Source organism: Nyctereutes procyonoides, unplaced genomic scaffold, assembly GCF_905146905.1.
Source record: "Nyctereutes procyonoides isolate TBG_1078 unplaced genomic scaffold, NYPRO_anot_genome, whole genome shotgun sequence".
In the NCBI taxonomy this organism is placed as follows: Eukaryota; Metazoa; Chordata; class Mammalia; order Carnivora; family Canidae; genus Nyctereutes; species Nyctereutes procyonoides.
The window spans coordinates 15,669,958-15,683,787 of NW_026575051.1; the positions used below are offsets into that span (position 1 = coordinate 15,669,958).

The 13,830-nt window shown below is 34.5% G+C and overlaps 1 protein-coding gene across 2 annotated transcripts in view; it reads left to right on the forward strand.

Moving 5' to 3' along the window:
• The window catches only part of CD2AP (CD2 associated protein), a 141,071-nt gene that overhangs the window by 104,396 nt on the left and 22,845 nt on the right, over positions 1 to 13,830 (forward strand). The gene's annotated exons all lie outside the window — the stretch shown is intronic.

The following is a 13,830-nucleotide window of genomic DNA, read 5'->3' on the forward strand; positions in this document are numbered from 1 at the left end:
AAATGACAAGAGATTATGGAAATAGCAGTAAAGACATTAAAATAGCTATTATAATTATATCTGATGTGTTGAAGACAGTAGAAGAAAACACAAGCATGATGGTGAGAGAAATGGAAAATATAAAAAGACCCAAATAGAACTTATGCAGATGAGTTAATACAGTATTGGAAATGAAAAATATTACGTGGAATTACCAGCTTATTGGACACTGTAGAATGAAACATTAGTGAACTGGAAGACACAGCAATAGAAACTATCTGAAACATACTAGAGGGGCAACTGGCTGGTTTAGTCAGTAGAACATGCAACTCTTGATCTCAGAGTCCTGAGTTCAAGCCCTGTGATGGGTGTGGAATCTACTTTAAAAAATACTAGGAAAAAAAAAATGAGTAGAACTTATTAACTTGTGACAATAGCAAGTCTTTTTTTTTTTTTTTTCTAAGTAGGCTCCACACTCAGCATGGAGCCTCAGGGCTTGACCTCATGACCCTGAGATCAAGACCTGAACTGAGGTAGGTCAAGAGTCAGGCACTTAATCAATTGAGCCACCTACATGCCTTGTTGAGTAGTTTCATATATGTGTAATTGGAGTCCCTGAATCAGTGGAGAGGGAATGAGGCAGAAAAAAATATTTGAGGAAATAATAGTTGAAAAATCTTCAGACTTGTTGGAAACTGTAAGCCCACAAATCCAAGAAGCTCATTGAACTCAAAGCAGAAGAAACATTAAAGATGTTTCCATCTAAGGGAACATCAAAATGAGTTCAGTGAAAAGCTATGATAAAAAGAAAAGCATAAAGTCTAAAAGAAAATAATTCTCTACCTAGCAAAAATACCTTTCAGGAAATGCAGGCAAAATACTCATTGCCAGCAGATCTGTATATTCTATACAGAAAATGTTAGAAGTACTTTTGGGCACAAGGGAAAATAATGTTATATGGGCATTTAGATAAATAGAAAGTATTAAAGAATACCAGAAATGGTAAATGTATAAGTAAATACAAAAGACATTTTTTTTAAAAAAAATTTAAATCTTGTCAATAACATCAAAACTCTTCACTGGAAAGATTTAAAGCTTTTATAATAATTGTTGGTTTCTTTTTTTTTTTTTTTTTTTTACAGTTTTTTATTTATTTATTTATGATAGTCACACAGAATGAGAGAGAGGCAGAGACATAGGCAGAGGGAGAAGCAGGCTCCATGTACCGGGAGCCTGACGTGGGATTCGATCCTGGGTCTCCAGGATCGCGCCCTGGGCCAAAGGCAGGCGCGAAACCGCTGCGCCACCCAGGGATCCCTAATTGTTGGTTTCAATGTGTGCAGATATAAGAATTTTTTAATCAGTGATATAGGATAAATATAAAATGAGGGAAACAATTCTTAATATTTTCAAAATGTTCTCAATAATCTGGCATGCCTAAATCTGGTTCAAAGAATAGAAGCAACATTAGTGCTTTGCCTAAGTAAGCTTTGGACATGTGGATTGGGAGAGAGAACTAGTAGCAATCTGAGTGTTAAATATTGGTATAAAGTCTTTCTTTTTAAATAAAATTAAACATAAAGTTCTACCCTTGTTCTACCATTAACAGAGGGAACTTGTTCAAACTATGGCAAGGGCCAATTTTAGGAGCCTTAAGCCTTCTGAGAGGAAATATAGTATATTCCACCAGTATGCATGTTCATGACTTTTATCTCTGTTAAAATCTTAATTCTACAGAAGATATACTTTGAAAAGCTCTGCTGTGTTAGGGAGGTCTCAGGAAAAGAGGAGCTACTAGAAAACTTGAACCTGATTACCCAACTATCTTTGACTTTTAAGTGACTCCTCCTTGTCTTATCGGATACGTTTCAAATCTTAAGAATGGAGTTTAAATCTTGTCTGTTTACTCCCTGCCTCAGGCCATCATGTAGATTTTCTCAAACCTGCTTAGCAATTTCCTGCCCCCTATTTTTTCAGAGGTACCTGAATGCTGGCCGTTTTGTACTTCATTAGAAGAATAATATCAACACTTGGGAGCACAAGCTTTTCACCTGCTTTTTGGAAAAAGTCTTGGACATACTTTTCAGTAACCCACTTCTTTCTCAGTGACTTGTTTTCTTGGTATGAAATATGTACGAAAGGAAGGGAGCAACTGATGTTTTGGAATGCCGTATAGAAAAGCATACGAATGTGTAGGAGAGAATGGAATGAAAGTTCTATTAGGCTTATAAGTCATTTAAGTGGGTACCTTTATGTAGATGTTCTCTCTCATGGTCCCAATCTTAGCCATAGGAAGGGTGTAATGAGCTGCTAATGCCCAACCTGGCTTAACACTTTTACTGGTAGAGGCAGTGAATCTGTATTTGCTTGCTTGGGGAACATTGTTTTTTTTCCAGAGTTCCTGTATCTGCAGGTGTAAAAGACAGAATTTATCTTATTTTTCAGTTGATTCATAAGCAGAACATAACCAGATGGTACACACTTCCAGACAGGAACTAAAACCCAATATATTAATAATGGTAATTGTTTCCTAATTAACAGAATGGGAAGGGAGAGTTGTGCTGTTAGTTGTTTCTTTTGAGGTTTTCTTGTCTCTGTATTTGGCATTAAAGGGGACAAGTTATTGTTGCTAGGAAAACATAGTTACATGCTAGGAATTCACTGCTAATACATGGGACTACAGATTTTGAGGATCTAGTTGCTTGATTTTTGGGACTTTCAACCCCAGTAAATTGAATTGTGAATCTTACCCTGTCTTCTTAATAAAGTCATACTTAACTGACTGTAAGATTTTGTCTCTTGCAGAAGGTTGTACGATTGCTGCTGGTTCCCATACAGAGGTCCAATAACATCATTAATTCATTTGCTCAATTACTGTTTTTTTTTTTTTCCACATTTTTGAGAGAGATTTTTGCCTTACATTGAAGTCTAAGCTGGCAAAGTAGGTTTTGGTACATAATTCAACATATTACCTGAAATGGAAGTTTTGAGGTGTCTTTACATCTTTGCTCAGGAGGGCTCTCTTCTTCCTATGAGCCAGTAAAAGGAATGCAGAGTAAAAATACAATGCAATTAAAATGTAATCAAAAGGTATAGATTTTCCAACTGATATGCTAGTTATGAATGTTCTGTATTTTTCATATTATAGAGTGATTTGGGAATCAGTATTCAAAATACACTTTTAAATTATTATGTGCTCTAGAATTTTGGTATAGTACAGTTGAGTATGAAGTTAAAATCAAGACCTGTGTGTTTAAGGCTCATTTAACAGCAGTTATTACTGGAGGTACTGAACTCAAATGCCTTTTTATCTGTAATACCATCTGTAGTACATAGACTCTTGAGTTGATACCTGTGGCAGGACTCTATTGTATTATATATTTAGTATGCTTACCAAAAAGAAAACAATATTTATCTCTAATGCTCTACAAAGAATCATTCCAGTTTGAACCTAAAAATAATCTTGACTTCTCTTAAGAGGTCAAGTAGCAAGTATTCTTTACTTGTTGTACTTAACCCACACATGAAACTGATTTTTAATCAACTGTTAAACATATAAAAAGAGTATGTATATGTGAGGTAGCTGGCTTCTGCCAATCACTAGGAGATTAATTTTTTTTCTGTTTCAAGTGGTACTCTGATGATTGCTAGTTGAGTAGTTAAAATGCACGATAATGAGATTGTAACTATTCAGAGACTTAAAAATGAGCATAATGAGTTGACTGGAAAAAAGAAGGTGATTCCAGGCCACAGAAATAGAATATGAAAAGAATGAGAGAAAGCATTTCATATTCAGGCTATAGGTAACCAGGAATTGTGAAAAACTAAGCTAGAAGGGTAGCTTGGTATAGTTGTTTTCGGTCTTGGTGGTATGTTAGAATTACCTGGGTCTTTTTTAAAAATATGCTGTGCCAAGGATCCTCTTTGAGAAGTGCTAATAGGGTAGAACTTAGGTAGTAGTTTTTTTAAAGCTCTCCATGGGATTCTAATTTGAAGACAAAATTAAGAATCACTTGTGTGATTCATAAAATACCTTTCAATGCTATTGCAAGGAGTTATTTTTAACAATTTGTTTATATCTTACTCTGCTCCAAAAAGAAAGTAGTGATGATAAGGGTTTAGAATTTATATTGTAGAAATAAAGCATATATGTATGTGTTTCATACAAATGTGTCAGTAATATATGATGCATGGGATATGAACTTATTACTATGTTTGAATACTTCTTGTTGCATTTGGGAAAAAATTCTAGCTTATTTAGTATAGTCTTAAGAGTTTCCTGACCACATTTCCTTAGCTTAGCCTATCAGGTTTTGAGGGATCTTGGCCCCCTGTTGAGTTTTTCTAATATATTCCATACTTGTTTTTACTTAAGTTGACTGCGTGTAGTTGGACCCCCCGGTGTATAATGTCCATAGAATGTGAGGGTTTTTTTTTCCTCCCAGTTACATGGTATGGTACCCTTTTCTTGGAATCCTATCTTTGTCTTACTCTCCCCTCAGAATCTTTTTACATATGATTCCTTCTCATTTTTCAGATTCTAGCTTAAAATGTCCAGCTTGATTTCACCTCCTTGATATTAGTCTTTTCTTTATTACTCTAAAAGTAGATATTTCTCAATGTTGTCACATATTAATTTAGATATTTTGTGTATATTTTCTTTTTCCCACATTTGACTAAACCCGATGGGGTCAAAGGTATAGGGTCTGTGTTGTGTGTATGTGTGTGAATTTTATTTGACTTTGATTCTCTAGTTTCTTGCAAAGTAAGTATATAATGCATAAGGGATATGCAATACAATAATTACTGTGTAATTGGAAGACTTTTAAAAACTGGTGTGACATATTCAGGTATGTTTTTCTGAAACTATTTTATTGCTATTTGAATAGATTTGGTGGTGGTATGAATAAAAAGGAAATTGGAATGTTTAAAGAGTAAAGAATAGAAAATCCTGACTCAAACTGAAACAGTAGGAAAACAGTCTCATATAATTGGAAATCTAGAGATAGGAGTCATATGACCGCCCCCATTGAATAATTTCATTATGGACCTGGATTATATCTCTATTTGCCATCGTTAGTGTCTACTTTGTCTTCAGATTGGTTTCCCTTGAGGTCACAAGAATGCTGACCTTGACAGGGCAACTTACTATCTTTATCTTGTCCGTTTGATAGGAAAGAGAGGAAAACCTTTCCATAACCATGGAATTGTAAGTCCTTTTCAGTGTCTTGGACCAATTGTGGGTACAGGTTCAATTCCAGACCAATAAGTCTTATAAAAAGAATATTGTGCACTTAATACCTTGCTGTAGTGATGTGAAGGTAGGTTAGGTTTGAGTGAGTCAACTACGTTATCTGCTAAAGATGTTGACATATATTGAGCCTCTACCATAAGGAAGGTGGTTTAGGTTTTATATTAGTATATCTTGTTAACTAATTAAATCCCAACGATTGTGAGGATGGGGAAATGAGGTATGAATTATAAATACAGTTTCTGATGGAAAATACATATGAGTTCATCTTTTGACATAGAATTTGATATGAATATAGGAAATACGGGATGTGAATCTTTGTTGAGAGTTTGTATTAAGCATTTATTTATGAGTTGTGCTATCTTGGAACTTAGCTGTTAAATATATGGATATGGTAAGATTGTTCCAGAAAGTTGCGTAAATGAGAATAGGGAGAGAGTTTAGCACGGAATCATAGAATATGTACATTTATGAAGTCATTAGAACTGAAACTCTTGAAGAAGGTTGACGAGTGACCATGCAGGCAGGCAGAGAATGATCTGAGTGAGAACATCTGGAAGGGTAGTGCGAAATATATACATATATTACTAGATACAGGAGAGCTGTGAAGAGTATGAGAAATTACAGAGTCATGATCTAGAACGGGAGGGGAGCCCAGTAAAATAAGTCTGGCATTTAGGCCTGTGTTTCCTTTTAAGGCATTTGCCAATTCTGAAATTGGTAGCTGAGACTATGAAAAGAACCTTCAAAATATTTTGGGTTTCAAGGAGACAAAAATTAGAGTTCAGGGCTCAGAAAAAAGGAGATACCTTAGTGAACTCCTGGTCTTTGAGTTGGGTTCCAAAAAAGACTTCCTTTAATAGGAAGTATACTAGTGGAAGTAGGACTAGTTCTCAGAAGCACTAAAGCCCAATTCCTAATTGCCTCAATCTGATTGGAAGAAGGTGATCTAGGATTTTACTGCACTTTAGCTTGGCGACTTGAAGCAGAGTAAACCTTTATTGCCTGGAGAAGAGGACATCATTATCTTTGTATGTTTTCACATAAATGTCTGATGTCTTGTACTCATAGAGAAATGACCAGATGTACTTGGAGATATGATGCATGACTAGAAACCAATAACAGAAAATAGAACCTGGTCCACAGATGTTTTAGATGCGGGAAATACCAGATGCGGGAAATACCAGCCACAAGCTATAAAGTATCTATATGCTTAATATACATTCAAAATAATAAAAGATTTAATTGATAATTATTATAACTAGAAACCATATAAATGTAAATATAATGTGAATATAAGTGTAAACGAATTTGTACAAGTATAAAATACACAGTTGACCTTGAACAATGCAGAGATTGGGATGCTGAACCATCTCATAGTCTGATATTCCTATATAAATTTTTAAAAATATTTTTAATTTATTTGAGAGAATGCATGTGAGTCAAGAGAGGAACAGAAAGAGAGGGACAGGCTTGACTCTGTGTTGAGTGTGGAGCCCTGGGACTTGATCCCTCAAACCCTGAGATCATGGTCTGAGCTGAAATCAAGAGTCTGATGCTTAACTACTGAGCCATCCAGGCGCCCCTCCAACATAACTTTCGACTCACCAAAAACTTAACTAATAGCCTGCTGTTCACCAGAAGTCTTACTGATAACATAAATAGTTGACTAACACATATTTTGCATGTTATATGTATTATGTACTGTATTCTTAAAGTAAGCTAGAGAAAAAATATTAAGAAAATGAGAATGTTAAGGAAGAGGAAATAATACATTTAATTTACAGTACTGTATTTAAAAAATCTGCTTATAGATAGGCCTGCAGAGTTCAAACATGTTGTTCAAGGTCAACATATATGATCTATATGTGTAGGTATATGTTAATGTGTATTTTCAAAAGAAAATTTCTAAATCTTAAAATGGAAAAAAAAAGATCTTAAGAGACATTGGATACAGTGGGAAGGTTTAATGTACATGTAATTAAAGATCCAGATTGGGAGGACCAGAATAGGGACTAGAAACCTTAATTGAAGAAAAAATGGTTTCTAGTCTTCCGAAACTGATGGAAAGCAAAAAGCCATAGAATCAAGAAATAATATGGAGCCCAGCCTGGATATATGCAAAGAAAACTACTCCATACACTCATTATAGTCATGCTACTATAAATGAAAAATAAGATAATACTGAAAGCAGCCAGAGAATAAGACACATTAACAGTTGCTTCTCAGTGGAAAAAAAAATTGAAGCCAGAAGACAATGGAATGATGTTACCGAAGTGTTGAAGGAAATAACTGCTGACCTGGAAATATAATGCCAGTGAAAATATCTTCAGGAAAAAAAAAGATGAAATAAAGACAATGTTAGGCCAGTCAAATCTGAGAGAATTTATCACTTATATGCTAGGACTCTAGGCAGTTTTAAAGAGTGGTGTTATTCAGGCAGAATGGAAATGATTCCAAATGTCAACTTGGAGATACAGAAAGCAAGAGCAACAGAAGAGCTTAGATAGATAGGTAAATCTAAATACTGACTGTATGAAACATTAAAAATATCTTCTGGGTTTATAGAAATAAAAATACAAGACAGCAAGGTGTAAAGGTAGTAAAAGCTTTAGAGCAGTAGAGAAATTTATGTGACTTAAAGGATATGTGCTGTAATCTAGGCAATTACAAAAAAATGTATAGAATAATGTATAAGGTAATAGTAAGGAGAATATGGAGTAACAAAAATATGAAAAGGCGAGAAAGGAGAAAGATGAAATGAACCGAGCAAGAAAAAAGTAACAAATACTAAGTGATTACAGAAAATATAAATAGACTACACATTCCATTTAAAAGAAAAATTGTTAGACTCAAAAAAAAAATCCAACTGTTGTCTGCTAACAAGAGACATACCTTGATAAGAATTCAGGAAGGATTCAATTAAAAGGGTGGATAAAAATATGCCAGGCAAATGGCAATCAAAAGAGAACTGGCGGGGATCCCTGGGTGGCGCAGCGGTTTGGCGCCTGCCTTTGGCCCGGGGTGCGATCCTGGAGACCCGGGATTGAATCCCACATCGGGCTCCCGGTGCATGGAGCCTGCTTCTCCCTCTGCCTGTGTCTCTGCCTCTCTCTCTCTCTCTCTGTGACTATCATAAGTAAATAAAAAAAAAAAATTAAAAAAAAAAGAGAACTGGCCTAAACTATTGATAGCTGACAAAGTAGACAGAATAGCAAGAAGCAGTAAGAGGGACATTTAATTAAGGCCATGTGATTTATAAAATAAAGTTGCTTTTGCAGTAAAGATGAAGTAAATGCTTTGATATTCATCTAAGAACTAAATCTTAATCTCTACCTCACATGTACATAAATTTGAATCCAGAAATAGTTTGGTAGGTACCTACCTTATAACCAAAGATGCACTGTAGAGAAGTGTTAAAGGACATTCTTCAATACAAAAAACATACACCTTACACTGACTTATAATACCTTATGCCTACTTTATATCTTACAGTATGCAAAAAAAGTTCCATGTAGATGATGGCCACGGTTTTCTGCAAGATACTATAAGCCAATATCTCCATGTCTTCGGAGTAGGAAACTGTTTGTTTAACAGGATATATAAGATATTAACTGTAAGACAAAAGATTGATTTTTTGGACTATGTTAAAATTCCTAATGTCTTTTACAAAGACACCATGTGGAAGATGAAAAGTTCTGCCACACAGTAGGAAATGATTTTTTACAACATGGATAAATGACAAAGTACTTATATTTAAAACATATAATGAATTTCTGCAGATTAGTAAGAAAAAGACAGCTTGATAAAATGCAGTTAAGCATCTTGAATAGAAACCTCATCAGAGTATGAAGTTACCCAATTTCATTACTCAGCAAGGAAATACAAGTTAAAGCAAAGGTAAGATTCTCACCAAAATGGGTGAAATTTTGAAACGAAAATTAACAGTACCAAATGTTTGTGAAAATTCAGATGAACAGAACTCCCATACTGTTGGTGAGAATGCAAATTGTTGTATCTAATCTGAAGAATTTAAGGTGAATATATTCATACTCTGTTACCCAGCCCTGGCACTTCTCACCATATATCCAGCAGAAATGTACTCTGTGTGTGCACCAAAGATTCAAATGGGAAAAGTTTATCATAGCATGATTTATATTGTCTCTTATTTGGAAACAACACAAATGTCCATTCACAGTTCAATGAGTAAATAAATTTAGGTATATTCACATACCAAGATACTATATAGCAACATGAATTTTACGATTTTACTGATGTAAACTTTTAATCTGCGTAAGTGATCTTGAGTGCTAGAAGATACTTTTGGGGCAGCTCCGGTGGCGCAGTGGTTTGGGGCCACCTGCAGCCTGGGGTGTGATCCTGGAGACCGGGATTGAGTCCCACGTCGGGCTCCCTGCATGGAGCCTGCTTCTCCCTCTGCCTGTGTCTCTGCCTCTCTCTCTGTGTCTATGAATAAATAAAATCTCATAAAAAAAAAGATACTTTTGGGTAGGAGCAGTTGTGTAGTAATTGGGAAGAGACATGATGGGAACTTAAAGTAGCTAATGTTCAGTACTTGGCCTGAGTGGTAGTTATTCATATGTGTTTGTGTGATGATAATTTCTTGAGCTTTGTACTTAGAGTTCTGAAAGTATGTTATACTCAATTTAAGCTGCTTCAGCAAGATAATTATGGGTAAATTTTTTTTGTCCTTACATTTTCTAAAAATGTTAAAGTAGACTCAGTTAAGAATACATTTGCGGGCTGAGTTGGTTAAGCATCCGACTCTTGATTTCTGCTCAGAACATGATCCCAGAGTCATGAGGTTGGGCCCTGTGTTGGGCTTCGTGCTGGATGTGGAGCCTGCTTAAGTTCTCTCTCTTCCTCTGTGTCCATTCCTTACACTGCACATGCAGAAGCGGTCACTCTCAAAAAAAAGTCATTTGTTATTTTTTGGATAGTACTGTGTTTTTCTCTTAACACATTTCTGAGTAACCATTGATAAAGAATGGATTTGATTTTTCAGTCTGAATTAGGCACTTGTAATCCACTCATGCCTTGGGGCCAGTATGATTATCTTGTTTTTCTGTTTTTTAAAAAATGATTTTAGTTGACAGTGTTGTATCAGTTTCGAGTGTACAGTGTAGTGATTTAACAAGTTCATACATTATGCTGTGATCACCACATACATAGCTACCATCTGTTTCCATACTTCATGATTACCATATCATTGACTGTCTTCCTAATGCTGTGTTTTTTATTTCTGTGACTTACTCTACCCATTCTATAACTGGAAGCCTTGTATCTCCCTATCACCTTCTTTTGTTTTGCTCAACGCCCTACATCCCTCCCCTCTTTGCAACCATCAGTTCTCTGTATTTATAGGTTTGATTCTCCTTTTTATTTATTCGTTTGTTATTGTTTTAAATTCCACTTACGAGTGAAATCGGATGGTATTTGTCTTCCTCAGTCTGACTTACTTCAGTTAGCATAATACTCTCTTGGTCCATGCATGTTATCGCAAATGGCACGATCGTATCCATTTCTGTAGTTGTATGATATTCCTGTGTGTATGTGTGTCTGTGTGTGTGTAAATACACCCCTCAATCTTCCATATCCATTTGCCTATTGATGGACACTGAGATTGTTGGTTCCATATTTTGGCTATTGTAAATAATACTGTAATAAACATAGGTGTGCATATATCTTTTTTTTTTTAAAGATTTTATTTATTTATTCATGAGAGACACACAGAGAGAGAGGCAGAGACACAGGCAGAGAGAGAAGCAGGCTCCCTGCAGGAGCCTGATGTGGGTCTTGATCCTGGGACTCCAGGACCACGCCCTGGGCCAAAGGCAGGTACTAAACCGCTGAACCATCCAGGGATTCCCTGCATATATCTTTTAGAATTAATTATTGTTAAACATTAATTAATGTTTTTGTTTTCTTTGGATAAATACCTAGTAGTGGAATTATTAGATCATTTGGTCTTTTCCATTTTTAATTTTTTGAGAATTGTTTTCCTGTTCTTATTCATGAAGTGGGGAACTAATCCTCATCTGCATTAACAAATGGATGAACTTAGTACATACAGCATTAGTAATGTATTTTTATATTCTGTAATAAATAAGATGGGGCATATTTCAGTTATTTTGCTATATTTTGTTAGCTGCCGTATATTTTAGCTGCTTTCAGTAAAAAAAATTTTTCCATACACGTGTTAATTATTTTCTCTAAAACTATCATAACATCCATCTTACATATTTCCTCCTTTGGGCATTTGGAAAACTAAAATACTTTTTTTTTTTTTCCTTTAATCTAAGTTTCCTCTTGGTTTTGATGAATTTCTAGCTAACCTAAAATTCTCCTATGTGCAATTGGATATCTACATAAAAAAGAATGAAGTTGAACCCTAACCTCATACCATGTACAAAATTTTACTGAAAATAGATCATTCACCTAAATATAAGAGGTATAAAAATAAAACTATTAGAAGAAAACATAGGGCTAAATCTTCATGGCCTTGAGTTTGGCAGTGAATTCTTAGATTTGACACCAAAAGCTCAGACAACAACAAAAAAAAATTATTAAATTGTAATTCATTAAAATTTAAAACTTGTGTACACCAAAGGTAGACATTACAAAGAAAGTAAAAAGATATACCACAGAAATGAGGAGTAACTGAACAATGGGAACCAGACTTTTGGGGTGATGAAAGAGTTTTGGAACTTGATAGAGTAGTGGTTGCAGGGTATTGTGAATGTACTAAATGGCTCTGAATTGTTCACTTTAAAATGTTAGGTAAATTTTATCTCAATAAAAGTAAATAAAACCTAGTATCCAAATACATTGCCATCATATATTATATAATAAATCAACATATTATTGTTGATTTAGTCATGGTTGTACCAGGAATGATGAATCTTAGATTTGTCACCTTTGATTTCCATGAATATTTAAATATGTTCTTTTATTTTAGAATAAACTAGAGTTGAATTGGTTTCAAGCTGTTACATATCTGTTAAATATGTTCAATTAATCAGTGAACTTCTATTTAACCTTCACTGTTTTTCCTGGTATTTTATATAAAAACATCTTTTTTTTATTTTTTGATTAATTTATTTATTCATGAGAGACACAGAGAGAAAAAGGCAGAGATACAGGCAGAGGGAGAAGCAGACTCCATGCAGGGAGCCTGATGTGGGACTCGATCCCAGGTCTTCAGGATTATGCCATGGACCGAAGGCAGGTTCTAAACCGCTGAGCCACCCAGGGATCCCCTAAAAACATCTTTCTTAACATTTTCTAGACTTTTACGTTTGATTGAGTGTTATCCTTGATACAGATGGCTCTGTTGGTTTATAGTTAGAATTGGATGGTATAATTATCATGTAATTATATGCTGCATTGTTTACTTTAAGGCCATATCAAAGTGGTTTTTTGTACCAAATGATGACCATGGTTTTAATAAACTAAGCTATATTTTCAAGTGATCCAAGGAAGCTATACATAAATGATAAAACTAAAATAATGGTAATTTGTATTTTCATTATTGTTAGATTAAATCTAACAATTTTGAATGAAGGGTTTACCCATGGCTTGGAATTTTTGTTTAAGATTCCTAATCAGTTTCTGATTGATATGAAATCTCATGAAATTATTTGTGGTCCTGTGATAGACATTCTTTACAAAGACCAAGTAAATTTTGAAAGTTATTCAGTATTGCACTTAAGAGTTTCTTATTTTTACATATATGTGTTAGACACATTTTTGCTGACTGTTGTATCATGAATATCTAGTATGTGTGCATCTATGTCAATTAAAAAATATATATTTCACCCATTACCCCCACCCACTTCTCCAGCAACCACCAAGTTTGTTCTCTGTATTTAAGAGTCACACATATGTGTCAATTTTAATACTTGTTCTTAGTACTGGAAAGATCCAGGGACTAAGTATGTCATTATGTATAGTGCCATGCCTTTTGGGTGACAAAATTGTTTTTATTACCATGGCTTAAAATCGTTCTCAGTGTTTATTTCCAGCATATTTTCTTATCTAATTCACAGAATTATTCATAGTGTTAATAAACTGGAAAAAATGAAATTGTGTTAATACATTCCTAGTACAATTGTGAGGATTACAAGCCTGTAATTTTCTCATCTGTGATTAGTTAGGCTAGCCGGTTTTTTCTTAACATTTGATATTTCCTTTGTCATCATGATTATTTAAATAAGTATATTAAATGTCACTAGTTTATTATAATTTAGTCTCTGAAAGTAGTCTGGGTTTAAGTGTAGATAATATTGACCTCTGCATAGAGTAAAATCATATGTGATTTATATTTCAGTAGTATACCACCCCTTAAAGCAAAGGATACTGGGAAGACATAAGAACTGGGCATTATTTGTTGCTCAGAACCTTGTTAGTGGTCCTCCTTCCCATCAAAGCAAGTGTTTTTAGATATTTGAACCTACTAAATTATAACTTAAAAACCGTGTACACATCCACAAATGTCTCTATTTCACGTTTCCAGCCTGATGTTAGCTGTAAGAAATAAAAAAACCTAAATAATTTTGATTAATTATTAAATATTTTTA